General features: G+C 47.7%; 1 long non-coding RNA gene across 1 annotated transcript; it reads left to right on the top strand.

The window, feature by feature from the left end:
* The first annotated feature begins 9 nt into the window (after positions 1-9).
* On the top strand, positions 10-20,916 carry LOC117089491. Its single transcript, XR_004439634.1, has 3 exons — positions 10-269; positions 9,481-9,486; positions 20,881-20,916. It is a non-coding gene; the product is annotated as an uncharacterized LOC117089491 (long non-coding RNA).
* The last annotated feature ends 1,198 nt before the right edge of the window (positions 20,917-22,114 follow it).

Genomic DNA, 22,114 nt, shown 5'->3' with positions numbered 1-22,114 from the left:
CACCCAGGAGGAAGCAGGGGGTGGGGAGAGGAGTTACCCACCAGAACCTGGATGGCGGAGCCGGGTTTGCTGGTGGCCCTGCGTGGCAGATCATTACGTGCAATAAAGAAGAGGTGAGCACCCTTGAGGGCGGTTTCTCGGCCCCCCTTCAGAACCGCAAGTGGAAGACGCCCCAAGGTGGGGGTTCGGTTATCCACAGAAGCCTGGATGGTGGAGCCGGGTTTGCTGGTGGCCCTGTGTGGCAGTTCATTACGTGCAATAAGGAACAGGTGAGTGCCCTTGGGTGGTTTCTCAGCCCCCTTTGGAACCTCAAGTGGAAGACGTCCCAAGGTGAGGGTTCCGGTTATCCACAGGAGCCTGGATGGTGGGGCTGGGTTTGCTGGTGGCCGCTGCGTGGCAGGTCACTGCATGGAGATATGGGAGGTGAGTGGAGTGGGAATAGAGGATGCACCCTCCAGTTACTGCTAGGAGTTGGCTCTGGTAGCAGAGGGGGCATAGAGGGATTCCCATCAGGGGCAACACGGCTGGGGTTCCACGTGTGCTGGATGCCGAGGTGTGGCTATATGTGATCTCAGTCTCCACAGCCACCATGGGAAGTGGGTTGAGTTACCTTCCCATCTCATATTTGAGAAATCTCGGGCTCACATCACAGCTGGGTAGGGTGGAACTAATGTCTCAGGCAGGACGTTGGCCCCAGAGCCCAGCTCTTACCCCTCCTGCTATTTTCAGTCCACCAAGCTTGTAGAGAGGTATGTGCATTGGTGGGGGGCAGCTGAGAAACCAACACAGTAGAGGGGGGCAGGAAATAAACCAGGCAGGAGACAGGCAGTGCTTGGGAGGTCTGGGTGTGGGGGGCACCTCTGGGCCTGTGAACCCCGTTCTGTGCTCCTGGCTTGCCCAACTTTGACCCTCAGCCACATGCTGCGTGCTTTAGGTGAAATCTCAGTCCCTCGCGTGGTGTGGGCATCTTTTCTCCCTGGCTTTGCCTCTCCTTAAATCACGAAGTCTCAGTGGGGATGGCGGGGTGGTTGGGGGGTCTATGGAATTTGCCCTCCACCTTCCCATCCTTGTCCTGTCCTGTCTGGCCTGTTACCTGAATGTCTCTTCAGAGCCTGCAAATCAGTGGAGGCCATGGCAGCCTCTCGCTGACCAACCTCTCAAACTCTTATTCATCGGAATCATATTAAATGCTGATTCCTAGGCACCCCCCATTAGACTCTGCACCTGCCTGGCATGGGTACTTTGAAGAAGGTACAGAGGGTTGCTGGGCTGTTCCAGGAGGGAATTTGCATTTGTAGAATGTCCACTGTGGTCCTTCCAGCACTCTACTTTCCACGCGCACGTGGCATTAAACCTGGAAGTCCTCTGGGTGCTGTGCTGGTGAGGAAGCCTCGGCTGGATGAGGGGCTGCTGGGGCTCGGACTTGATTCCTGGGCTGGGGGCTGTGGGCTTGTTGTCTTCAGTGGGCCTGCTGATGGGATGCCCTGGGAAGTCCTGCTATGCACTCGGGGGAAGGTGCAGAGACAGGCTCAGGAAAGACAGACCATGGATTTAAAAATTCCTATTGGAAAATCTTTTATGAGCAAATTAATTTGCATCTGACTGAAGAAATCATTGCTTGAATAATTGGTTTGTTTACAAAATTGTCCTATGAACAAACAGATCAAAGTTTTCATTCATGCCTTGTCTATAACAAATAGGAGCTATTACCTCAACCTAAATTAGTTTTAAATTTTGTATCATATTGCAGTCCAGATTACAAATGGCTGCTTGGTAATCTAATTGATAAAACGGAGAAATTTAGTACTTGGAACCCAGAGTGAAGAGAACAGAATGGCTTTGGTTTCTCAAAAGCGTGTGACTGAGGGGTGACTTGGGGTGAAGAGAAGTGGCTGGAGTCATTACACTCAATGAGGTGATCTGCCCCAGCCTTTCTCCTTTGTCTTCTGGATAAAACAAAAGGGCGATAAATGTGTAAAACTTCAGCACTGAGTTCGTCTCTGCCCTGAGCTTCTCATATGGTCATTAATGTGACTGGGCTGTATCTGTGGAGCCTCCATACAGCCACAAAGGAATTTGGCTAGAGTACGGTGGCCGGCGACCTCTGGCGTCTGGGCTGCGTGTCATTTCCTAAAGCCCTTTTGGGTGAAATGACAGTCACAATGTCTGTTGTTCGGAGAAGTGTGATCTCACGCATGAGATGCAGGTTTTAAACACCAAAACCAGGAAGCTTGATGGGAGTGGCTGTTTTCCAAGTGGTTCTGTGCTGCCATGGATGAGGTGTGGATGTGTCATCTGTTGGTGAGATCCACTGGTGGAGGGGCTAAGCAAACCCGCGTGTGTGTGTGAAGCTACATCTCTTCTGGCATCCCAAGTAGGTAGACATTTTGTAAAACTTGTGAATTTGACCCTAACCCTGAGTGTTGAAGTCTGGTGCAGTGTCTTGAGCTCTCTTCTGCATTGAGGGTGAGTGACTGCAAATGACCGATTCCTCAGTGGTGAAAGTTCAAATTTAGCTTCCCTGAGGAAACCAGACCTCAACCACCCGTGTCTCCATTGTAAACACTGCGGCCCCTACGCAGGTGGCTGCAAGTTTCCAGGCCCTCCTTGGAGAAGCAGCCGTGTGGTGCTTGCTGATTTGATCACATCAGCCACCTTCTGTCTAATCACGGTAGAAATGATTCTCCTACAAGGAAATGGATCTGGTTTCTTCCCTGATGGTTGGAAGCAGCAGCCCGCCTAGGGACTGCACCGTCCTCTGCACTTCCACAGGGAAGCCTGTGTCTGTCTCCGAGGCGTGTCGTGTGTGTCGTGGGAATCGCGGGAACTGCCTCCTTAATTCTTCCTGCTTTTGAGGGCTCGAGCAGCTCTGCCTGTTTCACCCGGACAAGCAGCGGGTGGTCTCTGGCTGCTGTGGGACCAGGGCTTGTGTTTCACCTGGGACGAGCAGCGGGTGGTCTCTGGCTGCTGTGGGACCAGGGCTTGGGGTGCGTCATCACATCCGGTGGCCTGTCCAGGTGGGCATCATTGTCTTTTGCCTGTTGGCTGAGGCAGCTGTGATGCCGGGGGGTCATGCTTGTGTCAGGGCCAACCCAGTTCTTCCCGTGCACACCTTTCCTGCTGGAGTGCCTTTCCTTAAGATGACATGTTGAACTAGCGTGGAGAATGCGGAGAGGCTCTGGGCCCCTCCTTCCCATTCTTACTCCATGGAGCTGTGATGCCCGACAAGGGAGCCCATAGCCAGAGGCTCTTCTAAATTCAATTACAATAAAGATTTGATTACATAGCTAAACACATTTGAAAAGAATTTCACAGATTAAATTCCAGATTCAGCCCTTCAGGCCTAGTGGCCACGTTTCGGGGCTCAGCAGCTGTAGGTGGCTGTTGTCTTTCTGTGTTGGCTGAGCAGGTTGGGACGTTTCCAGTTCAGCAGGCAGTTCTCTTGCATAGCTCCACCTGTGGTGAGGGCACCTAGGCTGGAGAGCCTCGTGGGGATCCCTTAGGCCTCTGGCTGCAGCCAGGCTGCATGGTTCTGCCCCGAGTCCTCTGCAGGTTCAGGTGGATCCCACCACTGAGCCAGCACTGCTAGACTTGTGGTACTGGGTGCAGACAGCAGAGAGGATGTCCAGGCCTTGCAGGGGCTGGGGTGACGGGTCTCCTTGGCCAGGCTCCCGTCTCCGAGTCTTCAGGGGAAATGCATCCACCATCAACACCGTGCACCAGAGTAAAACTGCAGGCTTCTCGGTGGATGGTGAAGTGAGATCATGTAGAGTGACTAGGCTTGGGCTCCTGACCAGCGTGGAACCTGATGATACCTTTAGGTAGAACCTGACATGCCTCTGTGTGTACATAGCAAAGAGAATGCAGCGTTTTGAGGTGGAAGGTTCTGGGAGTGTTGGCCGTTGGTGACTGTCCTGCCGTGGAGGACTTTGAATGCAGGCACTGGTTTAGGATAACCCTGGTTTCCTGGTCCTGGATGTGGGCATCCCTGAATATCCCGGACTGGAGGAAGGCAGGGCAGATGGGAGGGTGACAAGAGGTCAGGTGTTTCCAGCTGTGGAGAGATGCCATCAGATGGCCAAGATCAGGAGGGTGGTGGCCAGGGGACCAAAGCAGGGGTGCGTGGAAATGCCATGTTTCCCGGGGCGTGGGGAGGATCTGTTGAACACTATTCCTGGGCAACAGCTCTTCCATTCTCAGGAATCTGTGCCATTGTAATTGACTAGCAAATTCTGTCATTGCTTTAATTACTGTTAAGTCCCCATCCCAATTACCATGAATTAGCAACAGTGATAACAGTTTGCCTGGTTAAGCCTTGCCAAGAAAAAACAGTGGAACTAGTTTTAGTTGCCTTGAGTTCCCTCCAAATCGGATTCCTTAGTGGATTGTGTCCCCACAGCTGCTGCAGTTCCTCCTGGGCCTGTCAGGCACATTCTAGACATTCACATCTCTGCTTAGATGCAGGCGTGCACATTATTTATAGAAAATCGCACTGCAATGTGATCGGCTTGAGCTGACATTTCTAGGTGGGAGTTGGAGGCCGAGGACCTGTGAGGGACTGTCCGAGCGTCCTCATTGACTTGGAGCAGGTGCACATCTGTTCTTCAAAAGTTCTAAAGGGATGAAATTAGAAATATGAATTTTTAACATTCACGTGTTATGAACTCTGTTCAATGATTTTCTCTGAAATGAGACTATTTGCAGATGAGGCAGTCAGCCTGCAGCTCTCCTTAGAACTGTCCTAGACCTTGATGCCATCCTATGGCCTCTTCCTGGGTGTGGGGTGCTCTGCTTGAAGCCAACCAAAGGAAAGAACGGGTCAGTGTGCATCACTACTGCAGCCAGCTCAACACACACACCCACTGGGAGTGGGGCCGGATCACTTAGCATTTTTAAATGCATTTAACATTAACCAGCAAGTCAGCCAGTGCTTTCTGTAACCAAGCTGCCTGGCTCATGGAAGCCTGACACTTGAGTTTTCGGAAGAGAGTACTTCTGTGGAGTGTCAATATTTGTCTCATTTCTAGAGACTTTGTTCAAATTGATGAACGTGAGTAAATTAGGACCTTTTTGTGTAATTGGGCCACAGAGCTCTCTAGACACAGGGGAGTACACGGCTGTGAAAGATGCCGCCTGATGTGAGTCCGTGGCCAGGCACTTTGGAACCTGGGATCTCCATCTCCAGCCTTTCAAAGGACGTATAGTTAATACAAAATGCAGAAATTGAAAGTTCATATTTTTGGTATCTTGTGTCTCTCTTCAAAGTGCCAAAGAAAAATTTTGCCTTGAGTCTTACCCCATACTTTTTTTTCCCCCGATTGTTTTAGAATTTTCTTAACGCTTTTTTCTTTTTTCTCCCCTGATCCTTGGGAATTTCTATCTCCATATCTTAAAATATTGGTTAAATTCAACACTGAAATTTAAAAACATCTTCATATTATTTTTCTTTTAACTGATATATCTACATTGGTGAAGAACTAAGTGGGTGTATTGGTTTATTTTTATTTTTTTGACAGTCTTACTCTGTTGCCCAGGCTGGAATGCAGTAGCATGATCTTGGCTCACTGCAGCCTCACCACCTGGTCACGCCTTCTCCTACCTCACCCTCCTGAGTAGCTGGGATTATAGTGCCTGCCACCATGGATGGTTCATTTTTGTATTAGTAGAGATGGGTTTCAACATGTTGTCCAGGCTGGACTTGAACTCCGACCTCAGGTGATTCCTCTCACCTTGGCCTCCCAAAGTGCTGGGATTACAGGCATGAGCCACCACACTCAGCCTGGGATATTTTGATTGTAACTGTAATAGATTCCTTTAACAAAAACAAACAACACCCAAGAAAAAGCTGTCTGAAAAGTCCTGAAATTAAAGAGCTCACTTGGACAGGGATGGACACCAGTTGAATGGCCCTGCACACAACATAGTTACATGGGCCACTAGGCCTGTTAGATCCTTAGGGTTTTGAAGTCGTGGGGATATTTGCATTTCTGTCTCTGGATATTGTGTTAGTACGAATTCAGCTAGTGTTTGAGGGCCAGGCTCAGATCTGGGAAACAAGAGCCCCTGCCCTCACGGCTTCTCGTGTGTGTGTGTGTGTGTGTGTGTGTGTGTGTGTGTGTGGAAAATAGAAAGCATAAGATTTTTTTTTCAATGACTGTTGGAATATGGAAAAACCAAGCTTCAGATATTTACTTCAGAAGAAGGGAGGTGCAAGGAATACTCGCTTTGCTGCTGCTGAAGGAGGCCCCTGGTGGAGGCTGTTGCAGAGGTGGGGTCTCTCTGAGAAAGGTGTAAGAGGGAAATAGGATGCCCCATCTGGTTTGCCAGAGATGGGGAAAGTTATCCCCAAAACAGCCTCAGCATTCTGGCAAAGGCTTCAGAAAACCAGCTAGGGTGTGGGACCTTGTTGCTGCTGGGTAGAAAGAAAACATTGCTGGTCCTGAGGACTGTACTGTTCTTCCACTGCTATAAAGAACTACCTGAGGCTGGGTAATAAGGAAAAAAAGGTTTAGTCGGCATACATTCTGTGGGCTGTACAGGCTTCTACATCTGAGAAACTTATGATCAGGGTGGAAGGTGAAGGGGAGGCAGGCATGCCTTCACATGGCTGGAAGGGGAAGGTGCCATGCACCTCCAAACACCAGATCTCAGGAGAACTGCCACGAGGACAGCACTTGGGATTGTGCTAAACCATTAGAACCACCGCCATGAGTCAATCGCCTCCCACCGAGGGCCCACCTCCACCACGGGGTTACAGCTCAGCATGAGATTTGGTTGGGACACAGTCACACCATGTCAGGCTTCCCATTCGTCTCCTGCACGTGCTTCGCAAATGGTTCTGTCATTAGTTTTTTGTTTTTGTTGATACATAATATATGTATATATTCCAGAGTGCATGTGATATCTTGATTCATCCTTATATTGATGAAATCTGGGTACTTGGGATGTCTTTCACTTGAAAATTTTCTTTTCCTTGTGCTGGTTATGTTCAAATTACTCTCTCCTAGCTGTTTTGAAACACACAGTAGATGACCCACTGCCATCCCCCTGCTGATTTGTCAATAGTAGGTCTTTGTGCTCCCATGAGGCTGTGTGTTTTGTGCCCATTACCAGCCTCTGCCCATCCTGCTTATGAGTGGGCTCTGCTGGGCCCTGTTGACCACCTACTCTTGGCCTCCATGAGATCTGCTCTCAGCTCCTGCTTATGAGTGAGAACATGCTCTGTTTCTTTGCTTGGCTCCTTTGCTTAACGTAATGTCCTCCAGCTCCATCCATGCTGCCGCGGATGACAGGGCTCTCCGCCGTGTGTGGAGTATTGCCCCTGTGTATGTTCGGGCCACGTTCCCTTCATCCCCTGTTGACGGACACTCAGGTGATTCCAGACCTTGGCTGCTGTGGATGGTGCTGCATTGAGCTGGGAGCAGTCACTGGCTTTATACTCAGGGAATGTGAGTCATTTCGTTGTTCTCAAGCAGCCTATCCCCAAAGCCCTCCGTGGAATGCCGCATTCCTTTGTGCCCATGGCTTCCACTAGGATGACCACTGGAAGGGGCTTTGAGTGAACGCTTGGGTTTCTGTCTTTAATTGGCACCCGGCTGCACTGACCAAGCGGGGGTCCCAGTGACCCTGGACACTGCCTCACATAAGGTCTAAAGATGCAGTTAGGTTCTTTTTTAACTTAAAAAAAAAAATGCTATAGCTTAACCAGGTCAAAAGCGTTATCAGTTAGTGTTTTTCATATTGGAAAGGTGTATATTTTATTTTCTAAGAAAGAAAAAAATCCTGTTAAATACTCTAACCACAGATGAAATCATGTCAAGGAAAGAGTACTATTTTGGGGGAAATTACCCCTCATGTCAAAGATCAAGAGATGACTTACATTTTTTAATTGAGTTAATTATGAAATCTTAAGTGGTTTGAGAAGACGAACTGTGGATGCTGCAAGACATGAGACTGATGCTCATTTAACGTTAGTCAGCCTGGCAGAAGTGGGGCTATTTAAAGCTTCCTCCAGTATTGCTTGATAGATTGTAAGTTAATGTAAAGATCTGTTTGATGCTTTTATTTTACAAGTATTATTGAGAAAAAGTTTGACAGCCAAGGAACAGCCTTCAACCAATTTCTTCCTGATTTCTATCACCAGAAAAATTTGTCCTGTTAATTCCAGAATATACTTTGGAAAATTCCTATAAGGAGACAGCGGTATTGGTGGTTGAAGATGACTTGAATTTAGGTGAAGATCGTTAATAGTTCATAGTCATGTTTGTCTTGGTGGTTTTAGCAATTTTATATTAAATTTAGAACTGCGAGTCAAACCAAATGTTCTTTTGCTTTCGTGATACTCCTTTGTTTGTATGACTATACTGGTAAAGAATGATAAAATGTGTATAGGTATTTTTTCTGTGTAGATATAGGATTTTTAGGGGAACAAATTAATCATTCTTCTAATAGACTTGTGCTGTGTGTTGATCCTTTGTTATTTGAATCACTATAATGAGGACCACTTAAAGTCTGTTTCTATACAAGTTGTTTTATATGCTGACTTGTGTTATGTAAAATCCTTCATCCTTAAGAAGACTAGCAATGGGTTGGAGGAGAGGTTTAATCCCCCATTAGGTCTATTTCAAATGCCCAGAATTGAATGCAAGTGGAATTATGTTTTTGAAGTGGGGTGTGTGTGTGTGTGTGTGTGTGTGTGAGTGTGGTGGACTCCTTTTAGGTCATGGGAGGGAGGTAAAGCAAGATCAGATTTGCTGATGACTATTTGTGCATATTTTAGTGGAGAAGTCCTATGACTTGACTGCCCCTGCGTACTCTGATTTTGGTTCATTAGTGTCCATAGCCACAGCCTCAGCTGCTCTGGACCCACCCTGAGGGCTGTGGTGAGGTTATTAGAATTCGTGTCTTAGCGAATGGCACAAACGGCCTTGTGCTCGCCTACTTGTGCTTTGGTTTGAACCTGTAGATTGTTAAACTAATTTTAGTTTACATTTTTGAGGATTATAAATTGTGGTTCTTGTCTAAGAAGAGGTTTCTGTTGTCCTCTGAAGACAGAGAGCCAGCAGGTACAGATGGTCCCTGGCTCACAATGGTTACATTTGTGATTTTTTTTTCACCTTGTGATGGTGTGAACTAGTCACACTCAGTGCATTGTTCAGCCGAGATGGGCTGCCCTGGATGAACCCGTTGTAAGTTGAAACTATTGTGTCAAATGCACTTTCTATTTAGGATATTTCAGCTTACGCTGGGATTTATTGGAAACTAGTTCATCCCATGGTAAGTCAGGGAGCATATGTGCTCATAAAAGTAGAGACGATCTCATAGATACCGTGAGATATAATGTCTCTGATGTTACAGAGATACGATGAAAACAATCAAGTGGGACTTGGAGCCTTGGAGGACTCTCACATGGGGGCTCCTCCTGAATGCAAACGTGAGCGCCACTGGCTTCTCGGATGTGACATCTGGCCTTCTGCTTAGCCCAGTGTGTTATCGGCTGCTCTCGAGGGCAGAGAGGTCCAGCGTTCCTGTGTTTAGGCGTTTGAGCTGCCTTAGAGGCTAGGTCAATTCTCATTGTGTCTTTCAGGGCTTTAGGCCTTCTGAACAAGCTGGAGGAAGGACGACTTGGTACAGCTTTGGAAATCTCAATGGACTTCAGGGCCATCCCCCTTGGCAGGGAGAGCCCCACTGGAGGCGAGCAGGTGCCGTGCAGGCCTGTGTGGGGCCCAGGCGTGTACGGAATTGTGAGAGCCACAGGACACAGATCGGTCTTTGTTCACAACTGGTGTCGATGGCCACGCAGCATTTCTGCCAGGTACATGAGTGCGGGGACTTGGGTTTTGGGGTGTGCGTCCTGTTGCCTAGTTGCTTGGAAGACCCCTATTCAGACCCCAGCCTGAGTCACCGTGACAGGCCTCCGCTTCACACGCCACACGGAAGCCGTGGCGTTGGTCACTGACGTCCACCAGGTGTCAGATGTGCGTGTGTATCTTCCCTGGTCTCGGGATGGGTCTTGTTTTGAGGTTACGTAAACGTTCTTTAAGAGGGATTTTGGATTTTTTATCTTGTTTGCAAGGAGGCAGCAGGGAGTGCTTGAGCAGTGAGATTCCCTTTCCAACCAATGCAATTTCAGATCCCAGCAGGTCATGAAGGCAGCGGAGCTGTGGGATCACCTTTCCAACCAATGAGAATTCAGATCACAGCAGGTAATTACAGCAGCGGGGCGGGTGGCAGAATCCTGAACTGTGGCTGTTTCTGGTGTCTTGCCCCGCAGACAGAGCTTGCTGGGGCCTCCGCGGTCCTCTGTGGGGTGAGTGGAGCGCATGAGCCGGGTGCTGCTGGGCCCTGGCTGGCTCCCCAGCCCGGGGTTTATGCAGGACTCGTTATTAAGACAACTTGGAACCCAGAAAGCAGCACGAGGAGAACGGGATTGTGCCTTTCTGGATCGTTGGTGCTTCCCAGTCTCAGACACTGAGCAGGCTGAGGGGTCGCTCCAGGAAGACTTGCACAATGGGCCCCCTGGGTGGAGTGCGGCTGCAGCGGGTCTTGCAGGAGCTGGAAGTGGGGGTGAGTTTCTCGCCAGCGGGACCTTTCAAATGGGCCCAGCAGGATGCATCCGTGGAAATGGTGCCACCTAACGCAGGGCTGCGGCCAGCAGGACCTGAAAGGCTACAGCGGGCTGTGTTTCTGCTCTCTCTCCAGCCTCTGCACGGTTTTCCTTGGTTTTTGTCTGTTTGGAGGACGCTTCCCCCTTTCTTGCGCTTACCTGGCCTTCTGAGCTTCCTTGTTGAGTATGACAAAGCCCAGAAGGCATTTTTATCGCATAATTGTGTTATCCTGGTGGCTGGATAAATGACCTGCAAATGTGGGTGACTCCGTAGCTCTGAGGGTGTTCAATATCCAAGACAGAGGTGGGAAGGAAATGTTCAGGCAGGCGTCAGAGGATCTGTTCTCTGCTTTACACTGGGGTCCTGGTTTGCTGACAATCCTCACACTCGATCCAAAATGGGGATAATGAAGTCCCACGGATTCGGCTTCAGCTGAGAGCTGCCTCCAGCACAGTCTTGTGTGAGTAACAGTTTATATGTTTGGTGCAAAGGGTGAGCGTCAGTTGATCTTATTTGTGGTGGTGCTTATGGTGGCTTTTCCGTAAGGAATGTAGACTTGATTAGCTTTGGCAAGGGAATCCTGAGTGATAAATTGGAAGATTGTTTCAGGAAATTCTGGAACCTGCAGTGAATCTGGAATCTGTACGAAATTGAGATTTGGATTCTCACGATTTCCTAATGCTACACGAAAACCAGTAGTTGAGACAGTCGTAGAGCTTCAGTTGTGCTGCCCGGTTCCCCATTTTAAAAGGAACATGTTGCTTTCATCTAGAATGTTCTGAGCTCTGAGTGCTGCCGGCAGAGTGACCAGCCTCTGCATCAGAGGGGAAGCCAGGGCAGTGCTCATGGTGTCGCGGCAGCTGGAGCTGCCTGGACCTCAGGACGTGTGATGCTGACCATTTTCTGTAAACTCCAAGGGTGTAGTGGTCTCCTTAGCCCTTTACAGTCTTCTGAAGCTTTTGATGTGTCTGCACTTTATAGATTTTTCAGAAGTAGATAGCCTTTTCCCCACCCTGGGCTGAGTTTCGTCAGAGGCTGGTGTGTGGAAGCACCACACCCACATTCTGACAGGGAAGACTCTGGTGCCCAACTGAGGTCAGAGTGGAAATTTGTTCTTCCTCCCTTCAGTCTGGTCCAGCTGCTCCTGCTTGGCCAGAAGAAAATCATGCTTATCCAAGTCGTAGGCAAACCCCCGAAGTCAAACATTTATTTTTTTCTTTATATGCCCATTCCAGGAGGAACTTAAGGGCTTTGAGAACTGACACCTTAGGACTGTAGTTTTCTTTAGACTGTAAAACCTTGGTGTGTGACAATACTGAACATTGCCTGATCCCTGTGATCCTGTAAAACAGTGATGGTTAAGACATTCCCCTCCCCCCAAACCGCGCCCCCACTTTTACTGCAAAAAGCCCTTCCCATGTGGCTTAGGCTGACTAGGCCTGTGTAGGTGGGTTGGACAGCACTGGGCCTAGCCAGGGAGCCAGGGACTGGTGTGGCCAAAGTGGGTAGCAATATGTTGCCAGAACAAAACTACAGTGCAACCAGCCCAGCTGGTAGGGAGAAGGAGGCCTGCCTAGCAGGACCATCCACCTCTGTCCTGGCCCCAAGCCCAGACTGCCTGCCTGTACTGGACATTGCCTGGTCCAGGAGGCCTGGGCATGTGGGTTAGGGGGTGGTCCCTGGGTTCCAGACTTTGGTGGTCCCTTGGGAACTGAGCATCCTGTGGGCAGGAGGATTGCCTGCGGTCCACTGTTTGCATGTGCCCCTGGGGGTGTGCCCCCACCCCAGCTTCTCAGCCTGCACGGGGACGTGGCCAGAGCTCCTCACCTGCTCTGTGGCTCCAGCTCTGAACAGCTCACTGGTGACTCTGACAGCTTCCTCCCCAAAACATGGGTCCTTGTCTGTGGGAATGGGGTGTCCCAGGCCCCCTGCAGGCAGGAACAGTCCCAGCTCCTCTGGTGGCTCTCCTGGGCTATCTTACCTACTGGCTTGTGAGAGCCGGTTGGCCAAACTGGTGTACTGTTTTTATCTTGGGCTCTTTCTTAGTGTGTTTTTTCTATAACTACTGCCGTGTAGATCTTCTATTTGAGTTTTAGGTAGAGAATCTTGCCCAGCCAGAGGTCGCCATCCCAGAGAGCCTCCACTTTGGCGCCCCCGGGTGGCTGCCTGTGCTCCGCTTGGTGTGAGTGTTGAGTGTGATGGATCCACGTGGCTACTTGACCCTGCATCTCCTTCCTCCTTGTTGCTGAGGCCAGTTCTGTTCTCTCTTTTTCCACCTGAACTGCATCTGAAGCCAAGATGAAGGATGAGAAGTGGCTGCTAAGAAGGACCCTCTGCAGCGAATCTGCTGTGAGGAGGCTGCGCTAGCCCAGCCTGTCATTTCCTTCTCTAAGCTCATTCCAGAGGTCGGCCAGGGGCAGCCTGTCCCTGCCTGCTCTTGTGGCCCGTAATCAAGAATGGATTTTATATTTCCAAATGGTTGAACAAATCAAAACTAACACTTCATGACACTGAGAAGTTCCACGTCCATAAGTAAAGTTTGATGGGGCTGCAGTCATGCCCATCTCTTCACAGGCCACCTGCAGAAGGCTGCTGTGGTGCAGCCATGGCAGAGTTGCGTCCTTGAGGCAAAGATAGTTGGCAAAGCTGAAAATACTGACTCCTGGCTCTTTAGGGAAACAGTTTCCAGTCCCTGGTTTAAAAGTTGTGTGTCAGGACCCCAGGATCTTGGTCAGCTTGTTCTTCACTCAGGACCTGCTGTGGCCTTCGCTAGTATGTCTGCAAAGTCTGCGTGCTACGGTGCCTCTCATGGGGGCGTTGAGCTCTGTCGTGCTAGATTTCAGGGTGTCTGCCTCATGGTCACCTGTCTCACCAACAGACCCTGTGGCCAGATTCAAACTAGCAGGAAGAGTTGGTCTTTGGCAGCAGGGATACCTTCGAGCTGAGCTGCCACCCTCCCTGAGGTGGTCCCATGACACCCAATGTCTGGGTCAAGGTTGGGGCAGGGCTGGTGTCCTGAACTGCCCTGCGATGTGGATCGTAATAGCCTGGGGGGAGAAGGGGTTGCTATTACTCCCCATATCGTGGGGAGTGCCTCACCCCCTGCGATGTGGATCGTAATAGCCAATTACCGCCCCCTGCAATGTGTGTCCATTATTAGCAGTCTCTTTTGTTCAGGATATTAGGAACAATTTCACAGGTTGCGTGTACACAGCCTGCGACAGGAGAACGAAACCAATCTCTGCACCTCCGCATATTAGGAACCATATCACACAATAGGTGATACCTTTTGGGAGATTTGGGGTCATGTCCTCCTGTGTTTCCCTGAATATTCGGAGACAATCACAGGGCGGCTGTGCACCTACTACTCTGTCGGCAGGAACATCATACTTTACCTACTGGAAATTAGGAGCAATATCACAGACTGGGTGTCAAGCCACTGTCATATTGGAAGTAATATCACGCTCTCCCCACAAGTTATGAGGAACAATATCACAGGGGGGTGTGTAGCTTCTCTGGTAGTGGGAGTAGTATCATCATCTCTTCCTTTAGATGACAGGAACAATATCACAGGGTGGGTGTACACCACGTGTGTTTTTGGAAGCAATGTCATTCTCTCTTCTTCTAGGTTTTAAGACTCATATCACAGACGGGGTGTACACCCCTTGTTATATTGGATGGAATCTCATCCTCTTTCAACTTGTGTCTTTAGAACAATATCCCATGGGGGCTGTCCATCCCTTCAATATTGTACTAAGACCATCTTCTCCTTTCCTGGATATAAGAAACAATATCACAGGGGTGTGTACACCCCTTGCAATATTGGTAGTAATATCATCTCCCCTGTGGTTATTAAGGACAAAATCCCAGGGTGGCTGTATGGTTCCTACTTTATTGGGAGTAATATCATCCATTCACCCCTGGATATCAGAAACCATATCACAGAAGTGTCCACCCCCTTCGATATTGTCAGCCATGTCATCTTCTTCCCGCCTGGATATTAGGAACGATACCCCGGAGTTGGGGGCGGTGCACACCCACTGCGATCTCGAAAGTAAAATCAGCCTCTTTTCCGCTGGATATTAGGAACTATATCACAGGTGTGTGTGCACCTTCTGGATAGTGGGAGTACTATCAGCCTCCACCCCACTGCATATTAGGAACAACATACAGGGGGAGGGTAGTTACACTCCTGCGATATTGAGAGCAATATTCTTCTCTTTCCCCTGTACAGTAGGCACTACATCACAGAGGTCTGTACACCTTCTGCGATATTGGGATTAATGTCTTCTCCCCACAGAATGTCAAAACCAATATCACAGAAGGGTGTACACCCCCTGCGATATGGCCAGTAATATCATCGTCTCTACCTTTGGATACGAGGAACAACATCACAGAGGGTGTACATTCCCCTGCAATATTTGGCATAATGTTATCCTCTCTTCCCTGGATATTAGAAACAATATCCCTGGGGAGGGAGGTGGAGTACATTAAGAACAACATGACTGGGTGGAGTGTACTCCCCCTCCGATATTGGGAATAGTATCCTCTCTTCCCTAGCATATTAAGAACAATATCACAGGAGGGATGTACAGCCACAGTCCCTGCGTTATTGGGAGTAATAGCGTCTTCTCCCACTCTTGATATAAGGAACAATATCCCAGGGTTTGTGTACATCCCTTGCGATATTGGGCATATAGTCATCGTCTCCCAACGTGGATATTGGGCGTAGTGTCCCAGGGGGTGTACACCTTCTTTGATATTGGGAATAATACCATCCTTTCCCCTCAGGATTGCAGGCAAAATAGTGAAGGGATTTTACAACTCGTGCGATATGGGCAGTAATATCATCCTCTCCCCACCTGGATGTTAGGAACTACATCACGGGTGGCTGTACACTTCTTGCCATATTGGGAGTCTTATCATCCTCTCCCATCGTGGATATTAAGAACAATATTACAAAGGAGGTGTACACGGCTGAGATACTGAGAAAATATTATCCTCTCCCTTTCGAGACATTAGGAACAATATCGCAGGAGGTGTGTACAACGCCTGCGATATGGGAGTCATATCATCCTCTCCCCCTGAATATAAGAAACATGATCACATGGAGGATGTGCCCTCCCCCCCGTGATATTGGGAGTCATATGTTATTCGGAACAATAGCACAGTGGGCGTATAAAACCCCTGCCATATTGCCACTAGTATCATCGTCTCCCTCCCAGGATATAAGGAACAATATCACAAGGGGGTGTACACCCCTGCGATATTGGGGGTAATATCTTCCTCTCCCTGGCTGGCTATTAGTAATATCTTCCTCTCCCTGGCTGGATGTTAGGGAAAATATCACAGTGGAGGTCCACGCCCCTTGCGATACTGAGAGTAATATCATCCTCTCGCACCCTGGATAGAAGGAACAAGATGATCGAAGGAATGTACACACACTGCGGTAGTTTCAATAATGTCATCCTCTAACCCTGGCTATTAGGAATAACATCACAGAGGAGTGTACACTTTCTGCGACATTGGGAGTAATATCTTCTCCCCGCCGGATATCAGGAACAAGTATATTAATTAATATTAATAAATATAATAAAAATTACTAGTAATCACCGATATTAATGACAAGACACTAAATATACACACTGGTTAAAAAAATAACGATTAGTATTAATACTATTAATAATAAAATGATATCAACAATTAATGTTAAATCAATACTGAGTGATGCTGGCAATAACATAAGAATTAATATTGATAAATGACATTAATATTAAATTAATTTTTGGCATCCATCATCTATATGAAATGTTCATAATAATGGTAAAATATTGATAGTATTGATAATTATTAGAATCGATTCTTGATGTTTAATAATTAATTATATCATTGTTCCCTGAGCAATGCACTGAAGGTGTACACCCCTCTGTGAAAGAGGTCATTATTTCCAGAGGGTGAGATGATAATACCCATAATATCCTAGACAGGCTCAGTCCACCATGACTCCCAATAGCCAAGGGAGGGAGAGGGGGTGGCTATTGGTCCCCACCTCGTGGGGGGTGCCTCACCCCCCTGACAATATCACTGATGGGTGTACTCCACGTGCAGTACAATGAATAATATTACCTTCTCTGCCTTTAGGTCTTGACAAAAATATCACATGGCGGAGGACACCCCAGCACTGTTAGAAGTATGATCTTTCTCGCTCCTTCTGAATAATAGGAAAAGCATCTCGGGCGATTTGGACAACCCCTTTAATATTGAAAGTAGTATCATCCTCTCCCAACGTGAATATTAGTAACCATATCAGAGGGGGCATGCTGACTTCCTCGATATTGGTTGCGAAATCATTCTCTCCTCCCTGGGTATAAGAAACAATGTGACAATCGGGATAGACACCCCCTGCGACTTTAGGAGTAATGTCTCTGCCTGGGTATTAGGACCACGATGGACACACAGCGTGTTTACGATTTTGTGAGTAATACCATCTCCCCCTCTAGACATTACGAACAGTATCAAAGACGAGTGTACGCCCTCTGCAATATAGGGCTGAATATCATCCTCCCCGCCTGGATATTAGGAAGAATATCAAAGGAGTATTTATAACCCTTCGATATTCTGAGTAAAATCATCCTCTTCCAGGTGGAAATTAGGAACAGCGTGTACACCCCCTGCGATATTAAAAGGAATATCATCCTCTTCCCTCCTGGATCATGGGAACAACATCGCTGAGGGTTGTACACTTTCTGCGATATTGGGAGTAACATCATCTTCTGTGCCTTGGAATATTAAGGACAATATCACGGGGGACATGTACATCTTCTGCAATATTGGGAATAATATTATCCTCTTTCCCCCTGCATACTAGGAAAGATATCACAGAGTGATTGCTCACCTCCTGCGATATGGGGATTAATACCATCTTCTCCCCTTCCGGATATCAGGAAGAGTATCACACGGGGTTGTACAGTGTCTGCGATACTGGGAGTAATATCAATCTCTCGGCCTTGAGATATTAAGAAGAATATCACATGGTGGATGTTCACCCCCTGCCATATTGGGAGTAATATCAGCCTCTCCCCTCCATGGATATTAGGAACAATATCCCTGACTGGGTGTATGCCTCCTGCTCTATGGGGGAGTCATATCATCCTCTCCCTTCCAGGATATTAATAACAATATCACAGGGCGGGTGAACACAGCCTGCTATACTGGAATTATTATCATCCTCTCCCCCTCCGGATACTAAGAACAATATCACAGAAGATCTGTACCCTCCCTGCGATACTGGGAGTAATATCATACGCTTCTTCCGTGAATATTAGGATCAATATCACCAGGTGGCTGACCATTCGTTGCTATGTTGGGAGTCACGTCATATTCCATCCCACTAGATATTAGGATCAGTGTCACAGCCTGATTGTACACCTACTATGATATTTAATACCATGCTCTCCCTTCCTGGATATTAGGAATGACATCACAGGTAGGTGTACACCCTCTGCGGTATTAGGAGTAATAATATGATTATTAAACATCAATGATCGATTTTAATAATTATCAATGACACAATAGGATACCATTATTATGGAACTATTTTACATATATGATTATGCACGCTTAAAATTAATTATTAATATTAATGTCATTTAACAATATTATCAGTTTTAATCATTATTTTATTACCAACATCTCTTAGTTTTGATTTAAGCAACATTAATTGCTCATATTTTATTAACAGTGATATTACTATTATTAATATGATTAACATTTTAACCAGTATTTTTATTATCTTTATTGTGATTATTAATATCGATGATTATTTTTATTATATTTATTAATATTAATAGATTTGTTCCTGATATCTGGCGGGGAGAGGATATTACTCCAACATCGAAGAAAGTGTACACCCCTCTATGATGTTATTCCTAATAGCCAGGGGGTAGAGGATAACATTATTGAACCTGTCGCAGTGGGTGTACATCCCCTCAGTCGTCTTGTTTCTTATATCCCGAGTGGGAGAGGATGATATGACTCCCAATGTCGCAGGGAGTGTAGACCTCCCCTGTGGTACGTCCCTAACATCCAAAGGTGGAGTGGATGATATTTCTTCCGATTTCGCAGTGGGTGTACATCCCCTCTGTGATATGATTGCTACTATCCAGGGGGCGAGAGGATGATATCAGTCTCAATATTGCAGGAGGTGTACATTCCCTAGTGATATTGTTCCTAATATCCAGGAACAGAGAGGATATCGCCCCCATAGAGCAGGGGTGTACACCCTTCTGTGACATTGTTCCTAATAGCCAGAGGGAGAGAGGAAGATATTACTCCCAATATTGCAGGGGGTGTATAACTCCTTGTGATATTGTTCCCTATGTCCTGGGAGGGAGACGATGATACCAGTGGCAATATCGCAGGGGGTGTACACACCCACTGTGATATTGTTCTGAATATCCAGAGGGAGAGAAATGATATGACTCCCAATATCACAGGGAGTGTACATCCTCCTGTGATATTGTTTCTTATATTCAGGGGGAGAGGATGATATGACTCCCAATATCAGGGTTGTACACACCTCCTGCGATATTGTTCCTGAGATCCCGAAGGAGAGAGCATAATATTCTTCAATATTGTAGGGGGTGTACCCCTACTTTGTAATATTGTTCTTAATATCCACGATGGGAGATGATATGACTCCCAATATCGCAAGAAGTGTACAGCCATCTGTGATATAGTTCCTAACATCTAGGTGGGGAGAGGATGATATTACTGCCCATATCGCACGAGTTGTAAAACCCCTTCGATATTTTGCCTACAATCCTGATTGGAGAGGATGATATTGCTCCCAATATTGAAGAAGGCGTACACCCCCTGTGACTCTATGCCCAATATCCACGTTGAGAGATGATGATATTATGCCCAATATCGTGTGGGATGTACAGACACACTGGGATATTATTCCTTATATCGAGAGGGGGAGAAGATGCTATTGCTCCCAATAACGCAGAGACTGTGGCTGTACACCCCTCCTGTGATACTGTTCTTAATATCCTAGAAAAGAGAGGATGATACTACACCCAATATCACAGGGGGTGTACACCCACCCAGTGATACTGTTCTTAATGTACTCCACTTCCCACCACCAGGGATATCGTTCCTAATATCCAGGGGAAGAAAGGATAACATTATGCCCAATATTGCAGGGCAGTGTTCACAACCTCTGTGATATTGTTCCTAGTATCCAAAGGTAGAGACGATGATATTACTGGCCATATCGCAGGGGGTGTACACCCTTCTGTGATACTGGTTTGACATTCAGTGGGGGAGAGAATAACATGAATCCCAATATAGCTGAAGGTGTACAGACCCCTGTGATATAGTTCCTACGTACAGGGGAAAGAGAAGAATATTGTTTTCAATATCACAGGAGTTGTAACCACCCTGCCCCCTGTATATTGTTCCTAATATGCAGCGGGGTGGAGGCTGATAGTACTCCCACTATCCCAGAAGGTGCACACACACCTTGGTAGTGATATTACTACCAACATTGCAAGGGGTGTACACCCCTCCTGTGATATTGTTTCTTATATCCAGGAAAGGAGAAGATGGTATTACTACCAATACTGAAGAGATATACAACCCCCATGGGATATTGTTCTAAAGATACAGGTTGAAAAGGATGAGACTCCATCCAATATAACAAGGGGTGTACACCCTGCCTGTGATATGAATCATAAAACCTAGAAGAAGAGAGAATGACATTACTTCCAAAAACACGGGGGGTGTACACCCACACTGTGATATTGTTCCTGTCATCTAAAGGAAGAGATGATACTACTCCCAGTACCGGAGAAGGTACACATCCCCCTGTGATATTGTTCCTCATAACTTGTGTGGGGAGAGCGTGATATTACTTCCAACATGACAGTGGCTTGACACCCAGTCTGTGATATTGGTTCTGCACACCAACTCTGTGCCCCTTGTTTCCCATGCGTTCTCTCCACAGTTTTGGAACTTCGGGGGAGGCTTTGTCTTTGGTTACAGATGAAGAGAGGAAGGGTCTTAGAGGTTAAGCAAGTTTGTTACTGGAAAGGGGTTCCGATCCAGACCCTAAGAGAGGTTTCTTGGATCTCACAGAAGAAAGAATTCGGGGCGAGTCCATAAAGTGAAAGCAAGTTTATTAGGAAAGAAAAGGAATAAAGGAATGGCTACTCTGGCTGGGCGCAGTGGCTCAGTCCTGTAATCCTATAACTTTTGGATGCCGAGGCAGGTGGATCACCTGAGGTGAGAAGTTCGAGACCAGCCTGGTCCAACATGGCAAAACCCTGTCTCCACTAAAATACAAAAAGTTAACTTGGCGTGGTGGCAGGTGCCTGTAATCCCAGCTACTAGGAAGGCTGAGGCAGGAGAATCGCTTGAACCCAGGAGATGGAGATTGTAGTGAGCCAAGATCATGCCACTGCATTCCAGTTCGGCCAACAGAGTGAGACTCCATCTCAAAAAAAATAAGAAAGAAAAAACAGAATGGCTGCTCCATAGGCAGAGTGGCCCAAAGGCTGCTGGTTGCCCATTTTCATGGTGTTTCTTGATCATACGCTAAACAAGGGTTGGACTATTCATGAGTGTTCCAGGAAAGGGGTGGGCAATTCCCAGAACTGAGAGTTTCTGCCTCCCTTCTGAGACCATGTAGGGAACCTCCAGATGTTGCCATGGCATCTGTAAACTGTCTTGGCGCTGGTGGGAGTGTCTTGTAGCAGCTAATGCATTATAATTAGCACATAATGAGCCATGAGGACAATCACAGGTCACTCTCGTGGGCCATCTTGGGTTTGGTGGGCTTTGACCAGCTTCTTTACTGCAACCTGCTTTATCAGCAAGGTCTTTATGAGCTATATCTTGTGCCAACCTCCTATCTCATCCTGTGACTAAGAATGCCTAGCCTCCTGGGAATGCAGCCCAGCAGGTCTCAGCCTCCCTTACCCAGCCCCCATTCAAGATGGAGTCGCTCTGGCTCACGTGCCTCTGACAAGTTGGCCTGGGTTGAGTGTTCCCTAGTGTGTGTGGTTGGAGCTGTTCCTAGGAGTAAGAGGTATTGTCAGTAGGAAACAGGCCTTTGTTAGCGCTGGGGCTGGCACTCTGCCCCAGTATGTCGGCCTCATTTTAGTGGTGACAAAACTGGGGCTCAGAGACATCAACTCCTCACCCCGAACACCCAGGCTGTGCGTGGTGGGCTGGGGTTTGAATGTGGGGCTTGAAGACCCATCATCTCCTCTGGTCCCCCAGTCTCTGCTGCCCAAGAGGAACAGGATCCCAGGATCCAGTCCCCTCGTGGCACCAGCCAGGGTGGGTGGAGATGGGGAGGCACAGTTCCAAAGCCCCCCGGACTCTGAGGCAGGTCGGGGGCCGAGAGCAACCTGGACCTGCAGACCCCACCCCGAGAACAGTGGCTGCATGCCCGGCCCAGCGGGCAGGAGATCTGTGTCCTCAGTAAACGTGACGGCGCT

Source organism: Trachypithecus francoisi, unplaced genomic scaffold, assembly GCF_009764315.1.
Source record: "Trachypithecus francoisi isolate TF-2019V2 unplaced genomic scaffold, Tfra_2.0 Contig00846, whole genome shotgun sequence".
NCBI classification, from domain to species: Eukaryota; Metazoa; Chordata; class Mammalia; order Primates; family Cercopithecidae; genus Trachypithecus; species Trachypithecus francoisi.
The sequence above is the reverse complement of the archived record's forward strand: the minus strand, read 5'-3'. Positions and strand labels throughout refer to the sequence as shown.